The sequence below is a fragment of the Diuraphis noxia genome, unplaced genomic scaffold (assembly GCF_037042655.1).
Source record: "Diuraphis noxia isolate RWA-SAM2 unplaced genomic scaffold, SU_Dnox_SAM2 contig0002, whole genome shotgun sequence".
NCBI classification, from domain to species: domain Eukaryota; kingdom Metazoa; phylum Arthropoda; class Insecta; order Hemiptera; family Aphididae; genus Diuraphis; species Diuraphis noxia.
The window spans coordinates 43,251,334-43,270,017 of record NW_028301712.1 but is presented as its reverse complement, the minus strand read 5'-3'; the positions used below and the strand labels follow the sequence as shown (position 1 = coordinate 43,270,017).

General features: G+C 36.9%; 1 protein-coding gene across 2 annotated transcripts in view; it reads right to left on the bottom strand.

Annotated features, from left to right (window-relative positions):
* zfh2 (Zn finger homeodomain 2) overlaps positions 1 to 13,176 on the bottom strand; it is a 107,433-nt gene extending 94,257 nt beyond the window's left edge. Inside the window, exon 1 of one of the 2 annotated variants that reach the window (XM_015515342.2) lies at positions 12,358 to 13,176. The gene's annotated coding sequence lies outside the window, so the exon portion shown is untranslated. Of the gene's footprint in view, positions 1 to 8,988; positions 9,435 to 12,357 lie in introns of those variants that run through there. The other variant, XM_015515343.2, reaches the window with a different exon arrangement.
* Between the last annotated feature and the right edge of the window lie 5,508 nt (positions 13,177 to 18,684).

Below are 18,684 nucleotides of genomic sequence, written 5' to 3'. Positions count from 1 at the left end.
AGTGTATTATATTATTATGTATTTTTTTCATAAATCGGATCTAAGTACTTCTGGATTTCCATCAAAATCGATTAGAGATAATAATTATGCAGCTACAAGCAATAATATTATTGTGATCAAACAACGTCGTTGCAGTCAGGGCGAATTATAACATTTTGAAAAAATAATACATGTAATTCATAAACATACATCGCAAAGAAGAAACAGCAATAGTTTGATCATTATCGTAACACATTATATCGATCATCGTTGTATAAAGTCGACCAAAACGAAATAATTATAATATAGTTGTGACGAAACACGTTTTTTGTCTGAATAGAAAACCGAGTATTTTGCCAATTGTTTTCGTTAAGGAAACAACTGTACAATCACTGAAATGGGAAAGGAGAGAGCGGCCGTCGTCTACGATTATGGAAATAATGACCTTTTTATAATATTAAATTACGGAGTGTATACGATATAGGTAGCGAAGATGAGAAAAACGTGTAGATCAAAACGCGCCACGCTAACGAGTGTATATTTATAAATAGAGTGCAATGAAAGTAATGTAGTTTTAATTAGTGTGAAAAATAGAGATAAAAATATATTCGACAAAATAAAAAATCAGATGATAGCGATCGCTAACAGAGAAATTTAAATGACAAATAATAAACTAAAAAATGGTCGATGATGATAATAATAATAACAAAATAATTGCAATCCGCCGGCGATGCGAATTACACGCATATCGTCATCATCCTAAGGGGGAGCGACGACACAACGTATTATTATTATGTAACATCGGCTATATAGGCATAACCGAAACCGTAAAACTATCGACGTGCGCGCATTTTCGCCGTCCGACCTCGACGACCGCGACGACTCGGATGATCTCAAACGATCCCTATCGCCGTCGACGTTGGTTATTATTATAGACACCGTAACTATACATATAATAATAATATGTGCGCTGCAGGTAGATTATAGCAGCTAGTATACGCGTATTCGTATACGAAATAATACAATTCTATAAGGCACGTCGTCGCGGGACCTTATACACATGTATATGTAGAGGTATGAGGCAGATATCGTATCTGGGGCGAATAATAACCGTTCCAATTGTGAATCGTTTAACACGATGTTACCCTTTTTACACGGCAATACTGCAGCAACGACTGGACGGGTTACGTGTGTATTATTTACGACTCGAGGGGAAGCGCGTGTGTGTGCGCTCGCGTCAATATCTTTTATCCATTATATTCTCATATACGCGATTTATATATTATTATATACGAGAGATTTTCTTTTCTTTATTTTTTAATAAACGGTTAATTGTCAACCATAAATTTTTCGCAGCCATGTACATGACACGCACACGGCTGAGAGAATACGCACGGGTGAGGAGGAAGGGGGGGGGCGGTCTCGGAAGCCGTAGAATTTGCGAAATTGTCTCGCATCACTTCAGACCTGCTGCGGCACTCTGAAGGGGACCCGTGCGCACCCTCCTCTTAAAATTGTCGTCGTCGAGACGTTGCCCCGCCGCGGCCACAACCACCGGAATGACATTACACACACACAAACACACACGCATACGCTCCATACACGGTGAAGCCGAAACCAACCCGCAGGTCCCATTAACAATAAACAATATGCAACAATATTTCCCCTGTGGCCCTGTGCATAATTTGCATAATAATTTTCTCACTCGATTTACGGCGAGAGGTTGAGGAAGAGAGAACGACAACTATCGAATTCGCAAAATCGCGAGCATAACCGTTTTTTCGTTCCATTATAATATTATATTGTTATCCGCGTTATTGTCGATAAAATTATTACTATTACTAAATTATTTTTCTTTTCCATTTCCGTTACGTAATACGATTATAATACTGTCCGACTTCGTGTTATAACATAGGTAGGTACGTACAACGCGTATAGGTAAGGGACATCTGCGTCGATATCTGTATCACGGTTATACGAGTGACACTATATAGTTTAAGTATTTTTAAAATAATATTTTACTCTAATATATGTATACTAGTCGGGGATATTTAATTAAAATCAAATCTCCCGAGAATAAGCCTCGGTCGCGTAGGAGGCGAATGAAATCGGTATAACCGGTTATTATTATTATTTTCTTTCCAGTCTAGTATATAGAGTGGGGGCCACCCGATTTATTGAAATGACAAAAAATATTATCGTTTCGTCTTCGCTGACCATTAATGGACCACCTCCGCCGCGTACACCCACCGCAGCTACAATTGTCTGTACCCGACGACGATGACGACGACGACGACGACGACGATGATGATTAATGTATTGCTCACAAAGAACTTGGAAACCAGTTTGCGCGCTTATATTTTATACTAATATATACATATGTATATTATAATTTAATAGCAGCATTATATAAAGATAAAAATTATACTCGTCTAAACGATAATCTGCAACGGACCTTCCTCTCGCCATAACAGTAATTATTACCGTCGCGTAAGCACGCACAGATTTTCGATTCGTGTGTCACCGCCGCTGTCTGCAATGCAGCGGATCCCTATCAGCTTTGGTTCTCGCGCGCGTGCGTACCTACACACACACACTCATATCATATTATTATAAGAAGAGCTGTGCTCGCGGCACATTTGAAATTCAAATTCGTTCGAAAAAATCGCGTTTTGCATAAACGCGTGCGGGGGGACCTATTCAAATACGATGTTTCGCGCGATGTTAATAAGGTGCATACAGATGATGATGGCTCGCGCACCGCACATACCTAAGCTACATCAACACACGTTACCCCATACGCACCGAGATGGTACGAGGCACACGATCATATCATTATTATGGACTGCAAAATGTTTATGGAAAGGAAAAACCGAACGTGCCAAAGGCTTTTTAAGCGTATGCAAATCTAATACGCACGCCGTAGGGAATTTTATTGTGAGGGCACATCGAGGGAGTAGATATGTAAGCCCCCTCCCCCCATAGCTAACAACACCACCACCAACATTGCAACCGCCGTTTCTCCGATTACACAGTCTCTCCCGTGTAGGTTATATACGATATGAATATTTTTATAATATGCAAATTGTATTAGGTAGTAGAAGTACTTATATATATATATAATATATTAATATACCTATATAGGTATATTGTATAGCTGTGTGTTATTATGTTTTGGAAAAAAAAGTTAAGAGAGGTCTACGTCGTCTTATGTGCGTATATTGTAAACAACTTACGTAAGTTCGGACGTCACAATTGTGCAACACAACACACAATAGGCATACGGCTCAGCACGTGTTTGCGAAAATATACTAAGCGTAGGTTTCAACGGCAATTAGTCGAACTGCCGGTAGCAGACAGGCGCCCACGAAAGTAGGCAGTTTACGCATATGATATTTTATTTTGAAATAACTTAAGGACGCTGCTTTAGGATTGGGCGTATTTATAGCAGTTTAACTGATGTGAAAACGTTCCGTATATTGACCATACGTAAAAATTACTTGAAACTACTAGCACACACACTTAGGTATAACGTATTCGCATAACATCATACTTATAAATTACTTCGACAAAATCGAAACGAATGTATTTTGGCAAAACTTTTCACTGAATCGATATTACTTGAGTGCATAACGTTTGAAATATGCATACATCGAAACCTTTAATAATATTTTATAATTTAATCTTAATTAGAAATTAATTGTATACAAATGAAACTGCAGATAACGCCGTATAGGTGGGAAGAACAAAATAAATGTAATCAGAATTATTCTATGCCAGTATGCAAGATTCGCGGAGGACGACGATACACACTAAAGGTATAAGCTCTCTGGGCAACAGAAAGCGACCTAAGTGTTTTAAATTTAGATTTGAATAAAAAATAAAAAATAATTATAACAGAAGTCATGTAGTTTGGATGTTATTTTTAAGACGAAGAATTGTTGTACGCCGCGGTAATATAATTATAATTAACGGGCAGGCCAGAACACTTCGCCGAAATAATTAGACACCGATGGTGATGACCGAAAGAGTATTTGGGAGAGGGGTTTCGTCGTCACCCTTTCGGGACCGCAGCATGACTCACACGAGTGTCGTGTTTTTGCGCGAACGGCATTTGAACGGGGCGGCGACATTTAAATTATCGCCGCAAAGGTCCCGTTGGCTCACGGCGCTGACACATACGACCAAATTAACGCGGAAGCGCCAGCACTTGAGGACATTTGTTTTTCCGGGGGTGAACGGTGAAACTAATAAAATTACTTTATGTGCATGATTTTTTGTACACTCGCTTATGAGTTTTTTGATTTTTATATAATAGCCGACTCTGGCATGACAAAGAACGAGAATAGATATCTTAACAACGAACACATACCTATCTATAACTTTTGGACATTTCTGAAACTTTTCGAGAAAAAAATCAACACTCATATTTTGGTATAGAACAAAACTGACGAGGAAAATTTGTTTTTTGAATTATGGCGTTAAAAAATGTAAGTATTATGTGGGTCAACGCATGGGATGTACTATAGGTGTTTATGTGCTGTGTTGTCTGTGTATTTACGGTAAATACCAACCAGAATATATATCGTGTACTACGTGGGAACGCAACAACACACTTCTCCACGAGCGCCGCCTTCCTTGACTGTACCGGACAATTGCCGCGAGAGGGGAATGGGAGAAGGGGTGACCAAACAGCTGATTTCACGGTTCACCGACCGCATCATCTTCCGACGACGACGACGACCTTGACACCCCCGCGACGACGGCGGCGGTAAAAATAAATAAAACTTCAAACAAATTGCAAGCCGATTTTTTTTTTCTCTTGCGATTTTTGCATTTTATATATTATTACAAACACGGCGTCCGTCCATATGGCACAGCACTGGACACGAGCCAAACGGGCGAATCCCAGGTCCTCGCTCGCTCCGTTTTTCTAGAGGTCGTCGTCGTCATTCCCGAAGAACGCATAAATTACAATCGTTTTAATCTGGTTCGATTACACACATTAACCCGTTGCTCGTAGTGGTATTATAATATGCTTATGATAATTATATGCGCCACACCCCGAGAGACCGAAAAACAACGTCACGTCACTTCGTCGTAAACACAAGATACGTTCCGTTTCGTCTGTTAACGTCGACACGTTTTTACACGTTTTATTCTTCACATCACATTATTCGCGAGACGATGCTTGTAGTATGGTGCGATGAAATCCGAAAAAAGTTATGGTAATTGTGAAACGCCTCCCTTAAATCGTTCTAAAGTGCGACTTATCCACCGTAATTGCCCCGTCGTATTTGACAGCCGAACAGTTGCATGACTGACTGAGTTTATAGATACACCACGCTCGACGGCAATGGGGTCGAAACGGACGAAACGTGTTATTAACTTTCTACTTTCAAATCAGAAAAAGTTATTTTTATTAACATCGATCAAGTAATCATTTCGGGTTTAAAACGAACCACCTATGGAGAGAATCGAATATACTCAGTAGTCGGTACACTAATAGTTATTGATTTATAAATGCGCTTGTGCTACTACAACTACGACTACTACAACGCTTCGAGAATACGCGCATATATTATTATACCTAGACTAGACATATGGAAATATTTTTAATGCGATTATTACTAATGCGCAATCAGTGACGTAAGTATACATGGACAACTAACCATGCAATATATAAACACGATATGTTTAAATTTTACACTAGTTTTTATGTAGATATTATATTATGAAAAACGTAGAAATACGTGAGTAATATCTAATTTATCGGCGATGATGGATTTATGAAATGTTAATAATAACTTATTTACTGTATAGCCCTGATTTGACGGTATCGAAATTGTATAAAAATAAATTCAAACCGAAAATCGTGAGCCCACTGATCCAACACTGTAATACACATACCACCTACCGTGTTTTTGCCGTTTTTGGTACGTAGGCAGAACGCAGAAACAGTATATTATGTATTAACGAGTGTAAAATCGTCACAGGCAGCAAGCGTGTTTTCCGGTCATTTTCGTGTAAAAAAGTACGAAAAACGAGCGGCCGAGGGAGGGACACACGCACAAGCCATCCCGGGAACGCACCGAAAGCCATTTATAGTCTTTAATTTCACGGTTGAAGAATTGACCAGGAAACAAACATACACACCTCTATACGATGTACACATGTTTAAACGCGTGTCACTATCGTATAATATCCATAAAACAGATTTCTAAAAAAAAAATGAACTAATCGACGCGTTATAGTTTAAAATATTATATATAAAAAATATGATTATATAACTGACTATAATATTAATGGCAAGTGTACCGGTGCGGCAATTGCAAAACTACGAATTTGACATCAAGCATACGTCATAATAATATTTTATAAACATAACATATTATACTATTATATTATATAGGCACAATGACATGATTTCGATACTACCAAAAAGGTCATTGCGGCTGTTAACTATCGCGCGCGCCGATGTTTATGTTTATTTCGGTCTGGAAAAATGTGACGATAATAATAATAAGAATAAGAATGTTTTGAGACGTACAAACGCCCGCATAATAATATTATATCGTGCATATCGGGTACGCTTATGACTGGCAGACAAGGACGGTGGTTTTTAAAGCCCCGTCAGCCGGTCGCCAACAGTAAAAATCATAAACGTTTTAAGAATTTTTTTTCTGTCCCTCTCTCATTCTCCGTGATTTGGTTTCTAAAAGTCGTGATTTATAAAAGTCCCAGCGATGTAAATCCGTTACAAACGCGCTGAGAGACATAAACGATTTTACGATCATAGCATTGAGAACGAAAACCTTGATAGGGTGTGGATTAAGTTTTTATACGAAATCGTGGTTTTTATAACAGCGGACCGCTTTTGATTTTTACCCCCGAAATCCTTACGATGACCGTGGTTAGTATTAAGCACCCACCAATTGAATAGCCTCGCAGGAAACATCGTGCGTTTCGCATCCGTCTCAACGCCCAAGCAGCGATAAACACACATACACACACACATATATATATAAATATTAATTTATCCAAAAGAAACATTATCTTTTCCTGCTCGGACCGCGAGCACGCCTAACCACCGCGCGTCTTATATATATATGATTAATGGTGTGCGTATATGTGTGATACACCCTTTTGGGGCGAAAATCCCATATATACAGCGTACAAACAAACACACACTCACGTATAACGTGATATATAATAAATCGGATAGAGAGAAAAAGCTAATCAGCGCGTGTGTGTATCATTTGTAATAACACCGGACTTAAAGTTTCATGAGTAGCCGAGGCGAAAACGGATAATAACATCGGGCGACAATGCGAGTGGACTACAGTGGTGGTGGTAGTGGTAGTGGTGCAGGAGGTTACGGTTTGTAGCACGCGTGTGTATGTGTATGCGGGGGTGGAAAAGAAACAAGAAAAGGAAAAAAAGAATGCGTCTACCAAACACGCGGTTCATCAGCCACATGCACACACACACACACACATATGTACAAATAAACACACACGCGCGCGTAAATATATACGCACGAGCGATAGGGAAACGAAGGGAGACGGGCTGGGGGGCGGTGAATAATCAATAGTTTTACAACAGCTTTTCCTTTTATTTATTTATTTTTTTTTTCATTTCCTACGCTCTTCTAACCGTTTATATTAAATAAGTTTGCCAGATATATTTTATGCCTTGCGCGTTAGTAATGGATTCATCTTAAAGTCTTACCTAGCTATATGGTTGAAGGATTTTATCCGCCGTGCGGCTACTGATCTACACTGTGCCCACACTCACACGCATGAGACTCCACTTTTTGACTTGAAGCGTATACACAATACAATATTATATAATAATAAACAAACATTAGTTGAGCTACTACAAAACCAAAGAGTTTTAGATAATATATTTTATATATTTTTCCCCTTTTTAAAAACTAACTGCTCCGTTGCCAAATTCACTCTGGCACAACACACACATATATATATATATAAATATATATACTCGCGCGCGTCATTATGTAATGTGCGGGGAAAAAAATCGATATCGGTTAATAGGATTAGCGCGAACTAACTAAGAAAAACCCCGGAGACCCATAGAGCGGAGGTGGAGGCAAAAGCGGTGGTGTCTAAATATACGAGGGTGGAAACGTGCTTAGACGAGAGAACACAAGGGTGCCAACACCGAACCACGCACACTATGACTAGGATTTCATATTTTCATGTTGTCTAATAATTATTAAGGCTTATGGATATAATCATTAAACTGTACTGCTGCTGCGGTAGTTTCCAAAAAATGGGACGTCAAACATAATAATAAATAACAAACTGGTATTAAAAAAAAATTCAGGTTTTGTAACATCGGATTTTGAGAAGAACCAACCATAGAGTATTTAACAGAAACTATAAACACATATACTTTCAAGGAGAACTTATTAGTCAATTTACCACGAGATCAAGCAATAATATAATTATGTATAGGAACAACTTTAATTATATAAAATAATATGGCTCGTTAATTGAAACTGTAAAATCATTGCACAATAACAGACTTTTACGGTAACAACACTGGTTTACTGGTCTTACAAATACAGGATTAATCAAAAAAACCGGGCGAACAGCCCATCGTTGTATAATTGATATATTAATATAAATGTCTATAGACAAACGATAATTGAAGAGTTATTTTTTTTAAACATTTTAACAAACTTGGTCTTAAAAAAGTTTAAGTTTAGGTAATATTTAAATATCATCGTATTTCAACGAAATAAAAGTTAAATAATTCAAAAATATGAATTTCCACGGTGACTATTTAATTTAAATTTTATATCATGCTGAAAGTGAATAGAGGTACCAATAGACAGTAGAAAATTTTTTTTTTTCAAAGTACGACACCTAAATTCCTTAGCCGCGCGCAGATATCATTTGATGGAAAAAATACGAGGAGAGAATTAAAAAAAAAAAATGTGCAACGAGCGTGCAAAATATGTGTTCGTTTTAAAGTACTCACGATAATAGTCAGTAGTGTCCGACTGCGACGGGACCGCGAACGACGTCGGCCCGACGGAAATATATAGCCACGCTATCCGTAAATACACTCGCGGAAAATGTTTAAATAAATTAAATAACTTTTTATTTATCTCGTCCCGTCGTTATTACCGGTGGCGTTTCGCGTATGAAAAATCAAACACTGTCCATCACAGACGGCGGCCGTCGTGGCCGTGACACCGAGCGTGCTCATTAAAACAAAATTTAATTTATCATAAAATACACAAAGATTGTTTGCGGAAAAAAATCCAAGACGAGAAAAACGCAACAAAATTATAGACTCGAATGAAAAAGAAAAAAATAATTAGTGACCGCGGAAAAAATTATAATAAGAATTATATTTAATAATAATAATAATAATAATGATAATAATAATAATAATAATAATTTGAGGAACTACACAGACCGTATATTATCACAGAGCGAATGGTTATTTGGAACTGTCGGGGCCGCGCGATTATTTTTTTGCTGGAGAGCGCGCGTGAGCCTGCGGCAGCGCCGGGACGCTTCTGTTTTGCATGGGAAAAGGGGCCGCCGCCGCCGCCGCCACGCACGCTTTCCGCACGCCCGACCCCCTCGCGCGCGCCGTCATCCGTAGGGGTGGCAGCGGCAGTGGTTGTTTGCCCCCGCGCCCGCTTCGTATAATTAAGCGTCTTCACGTGGTGGGGATGGCGATGAGGTGATATAGGGGTGACGGTGGCCCCGCCGCCTCCGTACATGTATATATGCATACAGCAGGCATTCGTTGTCGTCGTCATCGTCGTCGCCGAGTCGTATAGTAAGTAGTAGGAGGAGGAGTAGTAAGTGGCGGCAGAGTTGCGGAGACGGATGAGGAGGAGGCGGCCGTGCACGCGCACTAGAACCCGACAAACCGTTGGCCCGCGGGGTCGTCGGCGTGGAGGGTGGAGGCGGCGGTAGCAGAGCGGCGTTCGTCACGCGGAGGGGTGGTATATATGCTAATGCTGGAGAACGACGTGCCCCGCCGCCGCCTCGGTCGTCGTCGTCGTTGTCGTCGTCGTCACCGTGCCGCGCGCGCATATTCAAAAGAGCCCCCGCCCGGGCGCGGCATTACCACACCATCGCCACCTCCCCCAGCGAACGCACTCATCGCACGGACGCAAAACGGGCAGCGGCGCGACGGAGCTTTGGGCGGCCTTGAGCGAGGGGAACGCGAGGGGAGCTTTTTTAATTAATATATGCACAGGGTTGGTGTCTCATTATCTATTCTGTTTTATCAGCCACGCCTCCACCGGGACGCGCGCATACATAATCGTCCGCGGCGGCGTTTTAATTGGTCGGACGATAGGAGCTTTTCGCCCGCTCATTAACGCCACCGCTGCATGCATAGATATATTTATATTATTTACTTCCGCCAACAGTATAGACCGGTTTACCGAGTGATTATAATATTATTATCGCTACACATAGGTGGATATAATATTGTAAAATTACATTATAAATCGGACGGGACGTCAATTTTTATTTTTAAGTATTTTTTTGCACGCACGCAACCTACCGTACTACCAACCTATTATTCGGCCGGACATATAATTATTTATTTACTATACATGAATTATGATTGATAGTCGTATGAAGACGGCCGTTCACACGATGATAATATGAGTACGATAGATTCTCGAGTTTTGCGCAAACGAAGGAAAACAAACTCAAGACGAATTGCAATACATATATATATATATACATTATATATAAAGAGAGATATGGCGGGAGAGAATGAATTTCGTCTCACACTGCGAGAAGGGAGGTCGTCGTCCGAGTCAACTTTACGAGATTTACGACGTTTCGCCCCAACTCCCCGATGCCCACTCGACATACACTCACTATATATGCGCAATACCGTGGTCAGTGTATGGGACGGCGGGTAGAAGAAATAAGTCTGGAAGAAACTATACTAAGCCGAAAAGACAAACAATTTAATATGTATAATTATCAAAAATAACGTTCATTTTTCATTATTAATCACCATCGACATTTCTTGTTAAAAATGAAGAAAAAAAAGAAAGCTCTAATCCTGTATTGATATTTAATGAGATTGGCCTCTAAAGGTTGTAGGTCAATTTTCCAATAAATGCTATGCTATATAATATATTATTATAGGGTTATTGACCCAAGTACGAGTTATTTTTATACCTATAAATATACTACAAACTTTTTTCTAGATATTTTAGTGGTTATATGGTTATTTTTAATACCTTACATACACACTGTGTACGTTATTCTACTTATACTCCAGAAGTTATAATTCAATATCTCGAATCTAAAACCTTGATCCTAATTCATATTTTATCATTTTTTAAATTACTCAAAAAAAAAAAATAATAATAATAATATATAAAAAAATAATAATTTCAATATTTTTAATTGTAAATATAGAAAATATATAACATTTCTAGTTAACTTAGTTTTCTATTTTATCGAAAAACCAATTGGATTATTGAAATTTTGGAAAATAGGTATAAGAATAATAAATTACAAAACGTAAAAAGTAAAAATTACTTCAGGAATTATTAATTTTAAAATTAAAACGTATAAGTATATAGAAAATATAGAATATTTTATTAAATTGAATAAGTTTTGATTAAGAAAAAGAGCTATTTTGTTTTAAGTAAAATATGCAGTGCTCGTTTTGTGGACAGCAAGTGAACTTTGGTATAATATAGATAGTTAAAAACGAGGTTAAAAATGAACGTAAATCATGAGGTTTGATAACTTTCGACACAAGCTTAATTTTGCATTTAAAAATAAATTCTAACGAAAGACATTTCCTGTAAATGCCTAATTGATCATACACCGATCGCGTTATCAAGTCAATTAAAACCGTACGCACATTATAGAATAACAGAATATAATGACTATACAGTGAGATATTTTAGGAATCGCATTCCTATTTGCAATAGTATAATATCATGAAATGAGAAAAAAAAAACGATAATATTATCCATACTGTCAATTCAGCATTATGCAACGTTCGTCGACCGATCGTCCCCGCGGGGCCGCGCGCGTATGGAAAACTACGAACCCCTCATCAGCCGTGCGGTGGTGGTCTCAAAACCTAATTATCGTAACAACCCTCGAAGAAGAAGAAGAATCGATTTTATTTTTCCAGCCAACACAGTCCCCTCGCACGTTATTATTATTATTTATTATCATCATCATCATCATTATTATTATTATTATTATTATTCACCGATCTACTTCGCGAATCGGTTTTCATCCAATGACGTCGTCTATCGAATGCAATAATATAGCGAATACAAAAAACAAACTATCGTACAACGGCAGTATTAATATATAAAATGATGAAATTTACCTGGAGTGGTATTGCGTGGACGTCGGAGCGCTCTTGTTTCTCGCCAAGATTGAAGACGATATCGGACGTGTCCGACTCGTCAGGTGGGCGAAGTCTGATCGCACTAGGTCGGTGATGATAAGTTGATAACAGTAAAAACGGTTAAGATATAATATACACAAACAATCCGCGGGATAGAAATTATTTAAAATACACTGTGTCCGTCCAACAATAATTCACCGTCTAAATATAGTACAAATACACGGCGCACTGTGTCCCAAACGCACTACATGCGCGCGCGTGGAGGTGACGACAAATATTGTAAATTATGAATTATTATTAATGTAAAATAATAATATTTAATATGTTCGTCAGAGCGTAAAGACAAAACGATACTGCCAATGTCCGTCGTACGCTGTCAAGTATGATAAAATATGTGTGTATGTTTGTAAATGTGTGTGTATGTGTGTATGTGTGTGTCTGGCGTATTTACCACTACTTGTTAATTGTATTTTTTGACACAAAATGATAGTAATGAAAATAATAACTGCGAAAAATTATATAAAATTTTGTACAGATAACGACGATCGTGTATGTTATATTTTATTATTATCATAAATAATATACATATAACTTAATATATCAATACACGATACAATATAACATATGAAACGAAATAAAAACGTTGTCGTTTGTTTTGGCGTGTACGAAATGTGTCGGCGGCGGCGCGCGTGTGTGTTAACAACAACGATCGCACTGATAGCAACGGCGGCGGCGGCGGCACGTGTTCGGCGACGGGAGCGGTACTCGGCACGTCCTGTGGACACGGGCGCCGGCGGTCATCGTACAACTGGTAGTCGTTTCGGCTGCCGGCGACTCGGTGGGCCCCGTCCGGTGCACCGCGCGCGCCGCGCCACCATTCGATGGGTCGGCGGCGGGCGGTGGCAGCGACGACGACGACGACGACGACGGTCGTCGCATCGCCGCCGCCGGAGCGAGTTGAGCGCGCGCTCGCGTGTATAATAATATAGTGTTTGGTGGGTGGGGGGCGACGGCGAGATGGGGGCCCGGTGTAACGGCCGCGCGCATATATTAATTACAAGCCGATCCCGTGGCGCTGGCCGGCGTCGCGATGTTCGGCAAAGTGGGGAGGGGGAGGGGGGACTCGAAACAATGCGTCGGAGCGGGCGAGAGAGGCCACAACGCACACCTGGGCCGCCGTCGCCGCCGCCGCCCCACCACCACACCCGCCACATAATTCCGTTGTCCCGATGCCTGTCGTGTCCACCGCCGACGCGGCCACCACCGCACAAGCCGGCACCAGCTACGTCTACGGCCGCGGCGGCGACGTCGACGGCGATGACGACAACCTCGACCGCGACGGGGACGACGACGGGGCGACCAATGGCCGCGCGCAAACGGTACGGCCCCCCCGTCCGCCCAGGCGACTTCTTTGCCGTTTCATTAGAATAAAACAATAATTGGCGGGAGGTCCGCGTGCTCGCGGTTGCCACCATTCGTCGGCCCGTTTTCGCCGGACGGTTCGCCTCGCCGCCGCCGACGCTGTTCGTAGTACCTGCTGCAGCCGAACGCATGAAAAATTACAATAATTAAAAAGTCGTTCAATTTACGCCTCCAAGTTTCTCGGTTTTTTAATCACGCACACTATATAAAATGATAACCTCAGACCGTTGCGCTCCGTACAGTCATGTTTATGTACGCATGTAGATAGAATGTGCACTTGGAAAAAAAGGCCCAAAAATGGAAATTGTATTATATCCCTGTATACAAGAGACGATTAAAAAAAAATAACGACATGGTATACAAAAATTCGCTCGTAAAACGTAACATTTACCGACCGACTGAGTCTTCCAAAACATAAATAAATTGTGTTCAACTGTAACAGTCAATTAACTTTATAGTAATAATAGAAAGAGAAAAGGTCTCCACGTGTGCAACGTTCGACTGCAATGCGTTTAAAAACACAATTCCTTTTTATTTCGATTTAATTTACAAAGCGGAAAAATCCAAATGGACACATTCGATAATATCAAGGTATACATAGGTACTACCTACATTTGTGTTAAATTTGAACTAAACAATTGCCGGAATTAAAAAAAAAAAAAAAAAAACAATGGTCTTATTTTAATACACTAATCGGAAAAAGGTAGCTATTAGGCCGTGTTTTGAATTACCAAACCGTATTGATTTTCATTTTGTCTGGCAGGTTTAATTTTATTTTATTCTTCTGCAAACTGCAGCAAAGATAATCTAGACGACTGCTCCTATAATACTATACCTACGTGTCTACGTTAGTAGTTATATACCTACCAATTAAATTAACGATCTTAGCTTCAACAATATTTATTCGTGATTGAATTAAGCTAAAAAATAAACATTACACGTCTTAAATGTTGTATTAAAACCACACTGTATATCAATAGGTACCTATATATAGTGTATGTAAATAGTTCATCAGTTTAATTTTCTTGGAGAAGAACCAACCGAACGAGAAAAATTATAAAAATCGATATAAGTGGATTACGCCTTAATGTTATATATTGTATTATGTCAATATTTCAAACAGCGAGAGGAAATTCCATTAATTGAAGTAGTACGAAAATCGAGCAACTACGCGTATCTGATTACTGTTTATTAGCGTGATTACTGATTACTGATTAATGTTTGGTGTTTGGTGATTAAATATTAGTGCTGAATAAGATAATTGCGGGAATTACCTAGTTAAGAATTTCAAAACTGAGTATATCAGGTACGACAATATTATAAGAAATAATATAATCAGAGCAATCATTAATTATGACGTGCATTCGAAAGAAAAAAATAGACGACATTATTTTATTTTCAGGACTGCACATTACATATTCAACAGGCGTGCCATAAGTTTGAACACAGAGTACATCCCAGACCGAGATTAAACATCGCAGTCGAGTTCACACACACACAAACGTGTTCAAACCGAATTTAGTCAATGCGAATTGAACGTGATTTAAATGCATAAAAATCAAAAGTCCCCTGCGATTCGTCAGATTTCTGGTTTTGTTTGAAAACAATTGTATAATATTTTGATTTATTTTCAGCGATGACAACAATTTTATTAAAATACAAAAATTAACAGTTTCGCGTTTCTGAAAAGTTAAATTACAATATCATGTTGTACAACTGCGCGCACAGTTCTTCAAATAAATAATCTATGCAAATTTACAACATGCACGCCCCGAAAGCCAATTATTATTACTACAGCCGCGTGTACCACTATACAGGAATATAATATGTACAATCTGATTTTACCACGATATATGAGACTTTTTGTTATGCGTTTTAATTGAGTGAACTACCTATAATTTCAAATGATGAAAAACACTAATGTATTATTTTCATATAAATATTAAAATTCAAAAAAATTAAAGCAGGTATACCTATATAATATGACGTCCATCATATATACGTATAGTAACACATTTCAACGCGTGAATATAATATGTATACTATATATAGTAAACAATAATCCCTACATACGTATATTATTACAACATAATAAACAATTTTTTTCATTACATTTTGTAGTTACATGTGGCTTTTATAGTATACCTATACTATTATACGATTTCGGATTTACAGGTACCTCAGGTTCTTTAGTTATTTCCTATTGCTATTGTCATGATTAATTTTATAAATTTTCAAACATATATAATTATAGGTATAATATGAATTGATAGTGTTTTACATTTTAAATACCTACCTAGTTTTATAAGAATAATGTTGAATGTTATAATAACACTACTTAAAAATACGTAACTTAGTATAACTGAAATTTATATTCGTATTTCCAGTTTTATTACTCGATAGTTAAGATGATCTTTTAATTTAAATCGATTTTACAATTGAAAAGTGTATTTATACAAAATTATGATTGTTTTCATTTTATAAGTTTTTTTTTCCGAGGATTAATGCTATCATTGCTAGAGCCCGGAATTGCGCGTCAGTCAAATTTATATGCATAATATATAAATACTATAAATACGAAGGCACACCAGACAGGTGTCTATTGTATAATATAAAATAAGTATTATTGTGCGTGCACACGAATCCGAACTCTATAGTAAACGAGTATTTATCAATCAATGGTCTTAACCGAAAACATTTGATAGCAATATTAAATTTGTTTACGTGCTTTAAAAAAAAAAAATTTGTAGACAAAATAGTAAATTTTACACGGAAATGTGTTATGTAAGTTCTTAATATACAATTAAAGGGTGATCCACACGATGTCCTCGGTGCCGCAAAACAAATATTTAGATGGAACTTGCTGCATTGTCAATTAATGTCACGGGAACACAAAAAACGTACGCGCGATGGAATCAGATGCCGGATAATGGTTAAACAATGTCAATTTTTATTTCGAATGTTTTTGCATATTTCTGGGCGTGGTAATTACGCCTACAAGGATATATTAATTTAATCTATGTATTTACAAAACATCGGTGGGTGTACCTAGGTTAATGTACACATTTACACTTTTGGAAATACCTATATGTAATATGCATATCACATTATTATTTATTAATGTGTATAATATTATGTAGGTATGGTAAACTCATAGATATACGTTTATAATATTAATCCACGTTGCTACAAAACGACAGTAACACTACCCAATATGTCCAAAGAAGTAACAAAAAATAAAAATATACAGGTACATATTATGTACATAATTTTATATTTATATCTATCAAACAAATCACAGCTAATAAAACATTTACACATTATACTATAGCTATCTAAGGTTATAGTTATTTGTGTAATTATTATTGTGTTGATAATATATCACCAATTATGTGTTTGTAAACCATAATTTTTAAAACAAAAATAATATTTACAACCAACTCTCCAAACAATTTTGTCATTAATTTAATCGGAAACACATGCTGGATGAACACTATCCTGCAAAGAATCGATGTAACATTTTATTGGACCACAGCCAGATAATCACTATACGCTTGTAAATTTATTATAATGTTTTCATTTTGTATCTAATATGCTCGTGCTACAGAAGACGTTTTAATGCACAATAACATTTTATAATCACATAATATAATATATTGTTGAATTCAGATTATAATATTTAAGTATAAACATCTAATTTTGAAATATCTACTGTTATTATTGCTATGACAAGTGTTATTGTTATTATTATATATACTTCACACATGTTGATATTTTGTGAATTAATTAATACAATGTCTTACTGCTATTATAAATAGAATATCAACATTAAAGTGCACTCTATGACTAAAATATTTTATGAATTAATTAATACAATATCTTACTGCTATTATAAATAGAATATCAACATTTAAGTGCACACTATTATTAAAATATTTTTGTATTAAATCCACATCGTACGAATATGTAGAGCTAGAGTTACTAAGGTCTTAAAGGAACATATTTAAAACTATATTTTTACAGAATAAAACTTGATCGAGTATAGTATAGAGCATACTATTTGAAGTACGGTTAATTCATGTTGAATCATCTAACATTTTATTGATATTTATAGTCTAAATTCAACACGTCAACACTATAAACTTGCAGGGATGTATGCCATAATGCAATATATATTTTACTTTGATTTTATTAGTTTAAGGACTCTGATAAGATGTAGAATTTAAATTTAAATTTTTATAGGTTGAATTTGATACCAATATATTTTCCAATCTTTGCGACACTTTTTCACTGAACTAGTAAAAAATATTTTATGTATAGTATTTCATTGATGAAGTACTCGTAATTAATCATAAAATTGATATGCAGCGATAATACTATACCATTATATATTGTAACCAAAATAAATATTGTAATTATAATATAATATGTACCTATAGTGAAAATATGGGACCCATTACAAAATTATAAAAATACAAGTATCATAATAATATTATATTCTCAAATACTTTGATTAATATTTTTTACAACATTGTCTTATGAATAAAAATTTTCATTCGAAAACACCACATTTTTATCACAGAAAGAACATATAATAATATATATAAGTATTTTAACAACTAACAGTATAATATTTTCAAATAGAAAACAATTTAAAAAAAACTATAGCATTGTTACTCAAAAGTCAAAATAGATAGTCAATATATATATATATACACTATTCAGCATGCAATAATATTTTTAAATTCCAGAACTTTGTATATTTATTGGCACATAGGTATTATCTAAGTATTAAAAATACGAAATAAATCATTAATATTTATTCTGTTCAAATTTGTGATTTTTCTTATAATCTTAATATTTTTTATTATTATTGAACATTTT